At 37.9% G+C, this 12,180-nt stretch overlaps 1 pseudogene; it reads right to left on the minus strand.

Moving 5' to 3' along the window:
• Positions 1-5,896: 5,896 nt before the first annotated feature.
• On the minus strand, positions 5,897-7,091 carry LOC139185815 (protein tyrosine phosphatase type IVA 1 pseudogene; annotated as a pseudogene).
• Between the last annotated feature and the right edge of the window lie 5,089 nt (positions 7,092-12,180).

A 12,180-nucleotide genomic window follows, 5' to 3' on the forward strand; every position in this document is an offset into this window, starting at 1 on the left:
GCTGCTGTCCGTGGGGTGGCAAAGAGTAAGCAACTGAACAACTAGAAATATATATATTAAATACACACACACACACATATACATATACCCACAATGGAATACTACTCAGCCACAAAAAATGAAAATTTTGTCATTTGCAGCAACATGGATGGACCTGGATGGTATCATGCTAAGTGAAATAAGTCAGAGAAGACAAATACTATATGCTATCACCAATATGTATAATCTGAGAAATACAACAAACTAGTGAATATAACAAAAAAGGAAGCAGACTCACAGATATAGAGAACAAACTACGAGTTATCATCAGGGACAGGGAATGGGAGGGGCTAAATAGGGGTAAGGGATTAGGTACAAACTGTTATGTAGGAAATAAGCTTCAAGGTATATTGTACAACACTATGGATATAGTCAATATTTTGTAACGGTAATAGCTATATTTATGGACTGGTGCCTCAAAGGGCAAAGAATCTGCCTGCAATGCAGGAGACCCAGGTTTAATCCCTGGGTCACGAAGATCCTCTGGAGAAGGGAATGGCAACCCACTCCAGTATTCTTACCTGGAGAATTCCATGGACAGAGGAGCCTGGCGGGCTACAGTCCATGGGGTTGCAAACAGTTGGACACAACTGAATAACTAACAAACACTTTCACTTATAGACTATAACCTTTAAAAATTGAGAATCACTATATTGTATACCTGTAACATATAATATTGTATATCTACTATATTTCAATTTTTTTAAAAAAAGTACACAATGTTATTTAATTTTTAAATTCTCTGATGCTTTATATATAATTTCTTGAGAAAAAGTACTGTATAATGGTAAACACAATGTACTTCTGAGCGTCTGAGGACCATAAAATTACCCTGCATCATTGTTAGTTTTAGTTGTTATAATACTCAGCATTAAAATGATCAATGTTTAAATAAAGTTAGTCCTTTCCTATTATATTCCTTTACCTTGTTTTTGTTTGCTTGTTTGTTTGGCTGCACTGGGTCTTTGTTGTGATATTCAGGCTTAGTTGTCCCACAACATGTGGAATCTTAGTTCCCCCACCAGGGACTGAACTCACATGCCCTGCATTGGAAGGATTCTTAACCACTGGACCACTAGGCATGTCTTCATATCCTTTTACCTTTTAATCCTTGAACTTTCCTATAACTTTATCTTTCATTTATTTGAATTGCTCTTCTCTCCATCTTTTGAATGCCCATATGAAATCTACTATATCTTTAACGATCTTATAATATTTTTATATTATATTATTATCACTATGAACAAAGCTCATGGAGGTGATAGAATTCCAGTTGAGCTATTCCAAATCCTGAAAGATGATGCTCTGAAAGTGCTGCACTCAACATGCCAGCAAATTTGGAATACTCAGCAGTGGCCACAGGACTGGAAAAGGTCAGTTTTCATTCCAATCCCAAAGAAAGGCAATGCCAAAGAATGCTCAAACTACCGCACAATTGCACTGATCTCACACACTAGTAAAGTAATGCTTAAAATTCTCCAAGCCAGGCTTCAGCAATATGTGAACCATGAACTTCCTGATGTTCAAGCTGGTTTTAGAAAAGGAAGAGGAACCAGAGATCAAATTGCCAACATCGCTGGATCATGGAAAAAGCAAGAGAGTTCCAGAAAAACATCTATTTCTGCTTTATTGACTATGCCAAAGCCTTGGACTGTGTGGATCACAATAAACTGTGGAAAATTCTGAAAGAGATGGGAATACCAGACCACCTGATCTGCCTCTTGAGAAATTTGTATGCAGGTCAGGAAGCAACAGTTAGAACTGGACATGGAACAACAGACTGGTTCCAAATAGGAAAAGGAGTACGTCAAGGCTGTATATTATCACCCTGTTTATTTAACTTCTATGCAGAGTACATCATAAGAAACTCTGGACTGGAAGAAACACAAGCTGGAATCAAGATTGCCGGGAGAAATATCAATAACCTCAGATATGCAGATGACACCACCCTTATGGCAGAAAGTGAAGAGGAACTCAAAAGCCTCTTGATGAAGGTGAAAGTGGAGAGTGAAAAAGTTGGCTTAAAGCTCAACATTTAGAAAACGAAGATCATGTCATCCGGTCCCATCACTTCATGGGAAATAGATGGGGAAACAGTGGAAACAGTATCAGAATCACTGCAGATGGTGACTGCAGCCATGAAATTAAAAGACGCTTACTCCTTGGAAGGAAAGTTATGACTAACCTAGATAGCATATTCAAAAGCAGAAACATTACTTTGCCAACAAAGGTCCGTCTAGTCAAGGCTATGGTTTTTCCTGTGGTCATGTATGGATGTGAGAGTTGGACTGTGAAGAAGGCTGAGCGCCGAAGAATTGATACTTTTGAACTGTGGTGTTGGAGAAGACTCTTGAGAGTCCCTTGGACTGCAAGGAGATCCAACCAGTCCATTCTGAAGGAGATCAGCCCTGGGATTTCTTTGGAAGCAATGATGCTAAAGCTGAAACTCCAGTACTTTGGCCACCTCATGCGAAGAGTTAACTCATTGGAAAAGACTCTGATGCTGGGAGGGATTGGGGGCAGGAGGAGAAGTGGACGACAGAGGATGAGATGGCTGGATGGCATCACTGACTCGATGGACGTGAGTCTGAGTGCACTCCGGGAGTTGGTGATGGACAGGGAGGCCTGGCGTGCTGCGATTCATGGGGTTGCAAAGAGTCGGACACGACTGAGCGACTGAACTGATATGATCTGATCTGATTATTACATTTATTAAGAGGTATCTGACTTCTCTTCTGTTAGCCATGTTGATGTCAATCTCTTCCTCATACCTACTCTCGTCAAATTAAACTTTCTAAGAGATAACAGATTCACACTATAGTAAGTGATTAATGCATAACTCACTCAGAACAGGGTATAGACTGTTGAAATCATAATGGTGATCTGTTGGAAAAATGATACTTTTGATAAAGCCCAGTGATCAAATCTGACATTGATTGGCAGTTTGCTTTGAAGATCTTGGGCCATGAAATCTGAATTGTATTCCTTAGAGTAATATTCTTCAAATTCACCTATGAGCCACTAACAATCAAATACAGGTTTCTAGGGACCCTTATAATTTCTTTTTTATGTATTTATAGATTTAGATCAATAGTAGAGGGTTGATAAACAACAATCAAGAAAGAAAAACAAATACAGGGAAAATATTAAATTGAATTTCAATGTGAAAATTATGGCAAGGCTTTAATATATCCCAATAGCATAAAATTATGGTTCACCCTTCAAAGTTAAATGAGGTGCATGGCAAAAATTATAGGATAGCTCAGAGTTCCTATATTGTTTAATTATTTACAAAGAATTGGTTGGTGTCTTGGAACTAGCTTGGCTTAGTGAAAAAACAAAGGTTTTGGAATGAATTAAACCTAGGATTTCAGGGAATCCCCTGATAGGCCAGTGGTTAGGATTCCGTGCTTCCACTGCAGGAGACAGGGCTTCGATCCCTGATTGGGAAGCTAAGGTCCTCATGCCTTGTGGAGTGGCCAAAAAAACCAAACCAAAACAAACAAAAAAACTCCTAGGATTTCACCTTAACTCTGGTGCGGAATCTTAGCCAAGTTACTGAACTGTGTGTCTTGGCCAAGTTACTATACTAGATTGTGCTCAGATTTATCCCCTGTAAAATGGTTGTTGTAAAGATTAGAAATAAAACATGTGAGGTGTCTGGAAGCAGAGCCTCATACATAGTATGTGCTCAGTCAAGTCTCACATGGCGCACCTTGAACAGTACAGCCATTGATTTTTTTTATTAAATTGAATAGACTATTAGGAGATTAAATGTTGGTATTATATGACCTTCTTCCTGGAGTGGACAATTGAAATTGAAAGGACCTATTTTTTGCTGCTGACTGTACAGTAATTACTTCCCCAAGATACTAGAATGGGCACACTTTAACAAGAAATGTCTCTGTAATGTTCCTTTATGGAGAATTCTATAGTGTGCAGAAAAAACTTCCTCTATTTTATAAATCAGTATTTTCACAAAAAATCTATTTATTTGGTGTTTAGGACCCCATTTAAAAAAACAATAAAATTGTAGTGCCTTTTCAGAAGAGTAGTTAATAGATGATTTTAACCAATTTGATTAAAATTGTACCTGGTAACAACTAGGGTTTCAAAAGGAGAGGAAAAAAAGAGATAGATAATACTTGTTGCTTCTCAGTATGGTGCAGGAACCACAAGTGGGTCCAACAATGCATGGTGAGTGGAAGAAATTCAGAGGCACCAGCTGAAAGTAAAATCTCAGTGTTCTGTAATTTTTTTTTAATAACCCAAATTTGCACTAAGGTGCATATTTTATATTTTCTGGATTTTATATGTCATGTAAATCAACAGTCAAGATATTTCTTTACCATAGCTCTTTGATTTACCTAACAGTAAAGTTTCTAATAATGAAGTATATTGTAGGGATACATCCCTTCCTTTCAGTCAACATATAAAAAACATTATATTACACATTAAAATTGCTGTGCCATGAAAAGATAGTCATCATCTTTAGTCATTGGGAGATGTAAATTCAATGAAGAGTATATACATATGCACATATTTATTAATAATTACATGTGTCACATATACATGTGTGTATATATAAATATACTATATATTAAATATTAATTATAATATATATTAATAATATCAAGTAATCTTGGAAGGGATATGAAGGAATTGAAATTCTTATTAGGTTGTCAGTGGAAATGTAAAATGGTATAAACACTTAGGAAAAGGTCTAGCGTTTCTTATAAAAGTTAATCATGCTCCTACCATATGACCCAGCTATTCTACTCCTAAGTATCTACCCAAAAGAAATGAAATATATATCTTACACATGCATGTTTCACAAGTTTAAAAATGCAAACAACCCAATATATTATCAACATGTGAGTGGATAAACAAACAGAAGTATACCCTCACAATGAATATTACTCTACAATAAAAAGGAACTAGCTATGGATACATGCAATAACATATATGAACCTCAATTATGCAGAGCAAAGTAAGCTAGATTTAAAAAGAGTACATATTGGACAAGCTCACTGATAATATTCTAGAACATGCAAACTATAATAGATGCAGAAAGTAGATGACTGGTTGCCTAGAGATGGGATGGGGGAACAGAGAGAAGCAGGAATTAAAGGAGACATGAGCAAATTTGGGGGGATAATACTTACATTCATTATTTTAATTGTGTTGATGGCTTCATATATATATATATATATATATATATATATATATATCAAAACTTATCAAGTTGTATACTTGAAATTTATGCCACTTACTACATGTTGATTATACCTCAATAAAACTGTCTTACAGAAAAATCATTGTGTTGATTTTTCTTTTTTTTTTTTTTTTTTGCATTTCATTATTTATTTAATGTTTAAGCTCTTGCACTAGATTTTTACAAGCTGGTGAACACTGACAAATTATTTCTTCACAGTACTATAACCACATGTTCCTGGACAATATAAATAAATAGTTGAGCTAACGTTAATACACATCACCATTTCATCAATTACATAATAAAACAAATTGTCAAGTATCCAAATATTAAGTTACACAGCTCAAAAGGTATATAAAATATTAAATGTCTATTTAATTCATTAGCAGAAACCCACTTTTTTTTTTTGCAAGAGAAGCTGGGAATCACACTTCAAACAAAACCAAGTTGGTAAACAACTTCAGGTAAGTATGGAAAAAATTACAAGAATTTCAGAAATTTTGACTAAGAATTGTTTTAGTTACAATAACAAAGTATTTGTACCTTTTAAGAAATACTTACTAAATTAAAGTGCATATTCTACATGTTCTGCACAAGACAAAGGCAATGTTTTACTAAAAATACTTAATAGCTCCCTCCCATTCTGTTTTCAGGCCCTCCCTGGAAGCTGCACCCCAAAGTGCAAACATTAAAATGAACTGTAAGGCTTTTGTCTAGAGACATTAAAGACATGTGCTTCTGTACAATGTAGATTTTCAAAATGGAGGCCTTCTACAACACAAAATGAGATTTATAGGAAGATATTAAATAATCACTGTAAGACTTGGTTAATTAAAAAGGGAGCAAATCTGATGTATCCTGGTGTGAGTGTGGGAGATGGAAATATATTGTGAGCAAACCTCATAGGCCCTACTTTCTGTGTTTGAAATGATGCAAGGAATAAACCACGTAAGGTCCAGAGTGCTCATAGTTCCTGGGATTTGTTCTATATGATACTAAAAATATACAAGTATTGTGCTGGGTATTTTGGCACCTAGTCTTTCTAAATTTCTTACATATTGATAAGATTCTGGCATGGAAACAGATTTAAAGATGTGACTCAATACTGCATGATTTCAGGAAGGGTCAACTGGTACAAATTATAAGCACATTTTAAATGCTGAACAGCATGAGTTCTTTACTAGTATCCAAATAGGTTGATCATAACCTGAACAGAGTCTGCAATTCTGCCAGGCTTGTGGCCTGGTAAAACTGCTCTTCAACAGTCCTCTGGAGCTTCAGTAGACTTATTCACCAAGCCAACAGGCTATCTACTATGTACAACAAATTCCATCCTGTCTCAGGTTCCACTTCTAAGCAATGGCATCACACACCCTGGTTTTATTGACTGCAACAGTTGTTTCTATGCCCAATGGAGTCTTTGAAGCGCAGCTGCATTTTAGGATGATACTTCTCCAAATTCAAAAGTTGCTTGCCGTTAAAAGCTCCTCGCCACTTTCTTATGAACTGTACTCATCTTCATGTTTCATTCCACCTTCAGTTAGTGCTAGGGTGACTGGAGCTCTGCCAAGGCCCACAACACAATGAACAGCAATACCACAACCACGGTCTTCACGAAACTTAATTTTCACAAGACGTGACCAATCATCAACAGTCTGGTTAGATGGTGGTGCGCCATCATCAAAAGGCCAACTGAGAACACGGATGCCTTCTTTCTCCACAAGGAGTAGTGTCACAAGTTGCTTCACATACTCTTACTATAGTGGAACTTCTTAAGTTCCTCTATAAATTTGTTTAAGGTCGCATTAGTTGGGTTGTGTGTAATAAGAAATCTCATGTGTATGTAACTTCTACAGGAGCTGGGGGTTAATTTAGTTAACTCAATAGGGATGTGAAACAACTTAAAAAATTGAATACAGAAATGATGCGAAGAAACTGAGTCACCTTCAATATACTCCACTTGAAATTCTCAGTGCTTTTGAGTATGAAATTGGGAGTAATGAATGAATGAACCTCTTAACAAGAAGCAGCAATTCTTCAATCCAGTAATACTGAGGCAATAGAAAGGAAGAGTACTGAGGTGTACCCCATCCAGGTCAAAACACTTGTAAAAAATGCTCTGTGGATTTCAACTCAACACCTCTGTGTCCAGGTTAACCAGTCTTCTGGGAGCTTCGTGGTGGAGCAGTAATGAATTTCTGCAGTTCACCTGTCTGCACAGAGGTCATGCTGTGCCTGGCAGTAATCTCCACTGCCCTTCAAAAACTTCATAAATGTGTGACCGAGAACACCACAGAACTGAGGAATATATCTGCTCGTTAAAAATTGTGGCCTAATCATACAGCCAGTCCCGAGGCTGCGGCGGTGGCAGGGCAGGTGCAGCAGGGCAGGGGTGGCGGCGGTCACTGTAGGGCAGCAGCGGAAGCGCCTAAGTCCTGATTTTTCTTAAAAAGGAAGAATCAACCATGACCTCTGCCATTAAGTTGGATAGACTACCCTTTTGTGGCATTCACCACTTACTGGCTATGGTCAATTGTAAAGTTTTATTACTGGACTATAAGGGCTTTGAGAGTAGAATCCAAGTTTAACTCATCTCGGTCTTCCCTCTAACCCACAGCATGGTGCCCTTCATCAACTGTTATTTTTTAAATGAATGAATTATCTGGATAACGTTTGGCAAAACATCTCAGAAAACATTTTTTCCTGAGTTCCCTAATTAACCCTTGCCATTCTTTTAAACATCCATCAGATAGCAAATCTGCATGCTTAAAAACTTTAGAGCCAGAGTGACCTGCTCAGCTACTTGCTAACTGTTTGACCATAAATAAAATTAGCTAGCCTCTCTAAGCCTCATTTTCCTCACTTCTAAAGAGGGTAGTAATATACCTATGGGCTTCTCAGGTGGCTCAGTGGTAAAGAATCCACCTGCGAATGCAGGAGACACACGTTGGGTCCCTGGGTACAGAAGATCCTCTGGAGGAGGAAATGACAACCCACTCCAGTATTCTTGCTTGTAAAAGCCTGTGGACAAAGGAGCCTGGTGGGCTATAGTCCATGGGATCGAAGAGTCGGATAGGACTGAGCATGAGCACAATAATGCACCTATGTCACTGGTTTTCTGAAAGGATTAAATTAAACAGTCCATATAAAGTGCATGGCCCACAGTGTAAACCCAAAAAGGCAAGTGAATTCGTACATTTGCCATCACAGACTTTTGAAAGTTTATAAACTCCAAATACTGAAATAATTTATTTTTCATCAGAAGAAAGAAAATGTAATGAACTAGTACCTGAGTCTTTTGAGGAGAGATAGCTCTAAACACATTAAAGTTACCTGCACGTTAGGCTTTTTAAGAAGCGTACAACCAGAGAAATTTCATTTGTTGGACAAAGTAGAAGGGCACAATAGCTTGCAGTCTTGGCAGTACATTTTATACCTTGTTCTTAGACCTTTTCATTAAAACAGAAAAAGTAAAGCCTTGTCGTTACACAGAGGGGATGAAGTTCCAAATAGCCCATTTAGTTTCTTCTTACACTTCACTTTGAGGTTCTAATATGTGGAAATCCTGTTATCATATTTGTTTGCAAGCTTTCTCTCTAGTGAAAAATACTTTATCATTCAGCCTATGGGGAATTAATTAAACGAAATGTGGAAAAATGTAATCTTCAGGGACCTCTGCTGTGGGTACTCTCAGTAAATACAGCACAGCTAAGGGACTCTGCAGAGATGTAACCTAGAGTGGACAGAGTTCTGGGCTTTAGGTCCAGCCGGTTTGAAATAAAATAATTTTCTTGAGCCTTGAGCAATTCATTTCATTGTTTTGCAGTCTTTTGATTTATAATATGGGGACTAATCACATAGTCATGATTTATAGGGAATGTTTATAAAATATATGGAATAATTATGATTAATAAACTAGGTTATTAACCTCTTCCAAAAATAAGGTGCTGACATGTAAATAACATCTGTATCTGAGGCTTTAGTTCTGGTCCAGTGCTAGATATGCCTGCAGAGTCCAAATCAATTCATCTTACTGGCAGAACATAAGTGTTCTTCTACTCCTGGCTCTGCCAAAACCTAGTTCTGTGCTCACTGGTAACCACTTCACCCCCTCAATTTCTTCAAACGTAAAAGTAGAGAGCTGGATTAGATCAGGGAGGGAAAACACATGACATATACTGACATTCCTATCTGTCTGTGCCCCTGGCAGACATTGTTAGTCAATCACTGAAATTTTTCTACCCAAATTAGGAAGCTGCTTCTGAATTCCTCTCAGCAAAACATCCTAGGCAGTCACTACCCATCATTTAGAGTTAGCAACCAAAATAAAACATACTTGCCATCTTTGAGACAGAGTATCTCTAAGGGTTCTTTTAATTCCAATATTACTCAAAGGTCAAAATGAGAGTCTGCTCCAGAAAGAAGTATGTTGGCAAATCTTACTTCCCTTTTCACATTCCAGCCTCTGAATGTTAAAGACTTTGCAAGGCCTGTCCATGAGGATATTCTGCTCTTACATTATTGCATTTTGCCTTTTATTTGTCCAAAATGAAAACAGGTTAGTGGATTTCCCCCAAATTCTGAAAATACATACTGTAAATCTTTGAACAATCCAGAACAGTACAAGGATGAAAGTGAGAAGTATCTGATATTCAAAATCCATTATTAATATTTGGTAACCAGTCTTGCAGTCATAGGTCTAGGCGTGTTTTCCTGTACTCTAATTTCCCCATACAGCAACATTATGTATGAACAACTTTGCACATCACTTGGATCCTGCACTTCTCTATGTACTCTTAACATGCCATCTTTATCTGGGGGCTCCTATTCTGCAGAGCGAAACTTTGCAAATATAGCAGCAGATTGAAAGAGCAAAAGATCTTTAGACCCTTACTACAACTATGCTTAAAGATGTGGTCAAATTCTCCAGGCTCCTCTCTAGTAAACGCAGAATGGAAATATTTGTAAATCTTGTGGTTAAAATTCAATATGAAAATGAAATGGACCCAGTGTCTTGGGAGAAAAGCAAGGGTTCCTCCTTTACCTCTGTACCCCAACACAACTTTTTTTTCCTGCTTATTACTATAAAAGTAATATATGCTTTTTTAAGGAAAATGCAGGCAGGCGAAAATGAGAAAAAATAAAAAGCATTTGTAACCTAATCAGAATAATTGTGGTTAACATTTTGGAATGTGTGTCTTTTTTTTCCTATGCATATATTTTTATGTTGGTGTCAACATACATAATTCAAAAGCACTCTTTTAAACTTCCAGGTTTTTCTCTTCACACACTGCATTGCAGTTCCTGTAGGGCACTCATTCTATTATGAGCAGGAAACTACAAGAGTTAAAGCTGGCTTTGGTAATATACAACTCTTTGTATTAGTAGTTTGCACAGTGAGGTGTGCGCTCACCAAGGAACCAATGTTATGGGTGTGTTTTTAAACTAATACGCCTATTATTTTGAACACTACTGTACTGGAGTTTAGTTTATCCACTGGGCATGATGCTCCTGAAGTTCAAATTCCCTCAGCAGATATCCAGCAAGGATGTTACATAACTGGGATAAATGAGGTCATGTTAGGGCCAAAATCTCTGTATGCATTTATACCTCAATCCACTTAACTGATGGAATATCTGTGTTCCTTAAGTGTATTTGCATAAAGAGACTATCTCACCATCATCTGTCTAATGGTGTGATACTGATACCTACTGTGATGAGGTGATTTACTTTGTATGTAGCAGTGAAGAGGGTATAACATAGGAAAAATACCTTCTTCATTCACAGGGTGGTCAATTCCTCCTGAGGGTTTGAGACTCTTGTTAAACTGCAAAGTACCATCCCTATATGTGATGCCAATAATTGTTAACAAACAAAAAGCAGCCAGGAGAAAACGTGTCTTTGATATTCAATATATGCTGTTTGGTTATCTATTGCTGTGAAACAGACCCAAAATGTAGTGGCTAAAAACAATTTATTATAATCTCTCACAATTCTCTGGGCTGACTGGGCTCACCCAGGCAGTCTTCTGCTGGTCTTGCTTGGAGTCTCTTATATACGATTGCAGTCAGATAGCAGCTGGGGCTGAGGTCTCCTGGGGTTCAACTGGGTGGCTAGATGAGCTAGTCTGGTTTCTTCACTCATATGTCTGGTGCCTTGGTTCACATAGCTGCTCCTTCTACTTGAAGTCTCACCCCCCAGGGCTTTTCCCCACAGCCTCTCTTCCCACAAAGATAGTCAGACTTCTTACATGATGGCTGACTTCTAAGACTGTAAAATTCAAAGCTGTCAGGCCCTTTTAAAGCTTAGTGGAGACTTGGCATAGTGTCACTTCCGGCCTCCCGTAAGTTACAGCAAGTCTCCGGGCCAGCCTTGGTGCAATGTGAGGGACTACACAAGCACAGCAACACACCAGGAGGGGCAGTTCACTCAGTGCCATCTGGGCAAACTAGCTACTGGATCTGCTCCCACTGGAGGCTGTACAAATTTAGAATTTTAACAATAATGCCAACGGAGTTTGGATACTTTCTTGGTGAAACATGGAGTACAATGAAAAGGAATAAGCAGAGGGAAGAAGCCTCAAGGTGATGGAGGACTTTGAAAACAGTAGGTACTTTCTTGGGTTTTGCAAATTTGGCAGATTAGATCACGGAGAAGGTGAAATAAATGGGTCATTGCATCACTGTTATCCAAACTTTGCATACTTGGAAGGCTTACCTGATGATGCTTGTTTTTTATGACAGTTCCGGAACTAAGTGTTAAAACTTGGTCACGCATCTCAAGCGTACCTGGAGGGTTCCCTTTCTAAGGATGGCAAAGAATTCAGATAGAAACATACACAGGTTAGTAGAATGTGAAGCCAATTGAGGGGGAAAATAAAATAGCAAGGAGAGCTGACGGTAAAATAACTCCCATGGCAACAGGTC

This window comes from Bos indicus, chromosome 2, assembly GCF_029378745.1.
Source record: "Bos indicus isolate NIAB-ARS_2022 breed Sahiwal x Tharparkar chromosome 2, NIAB-ARS_B.indTharparkar_mat_pri_1.0, whole genome shotgun sequence".
NCBI lineage: Eukaryota > Metazoa > Chordata > Mammalia > Artiodactyla > Bovidae > Bos > Bos indicus.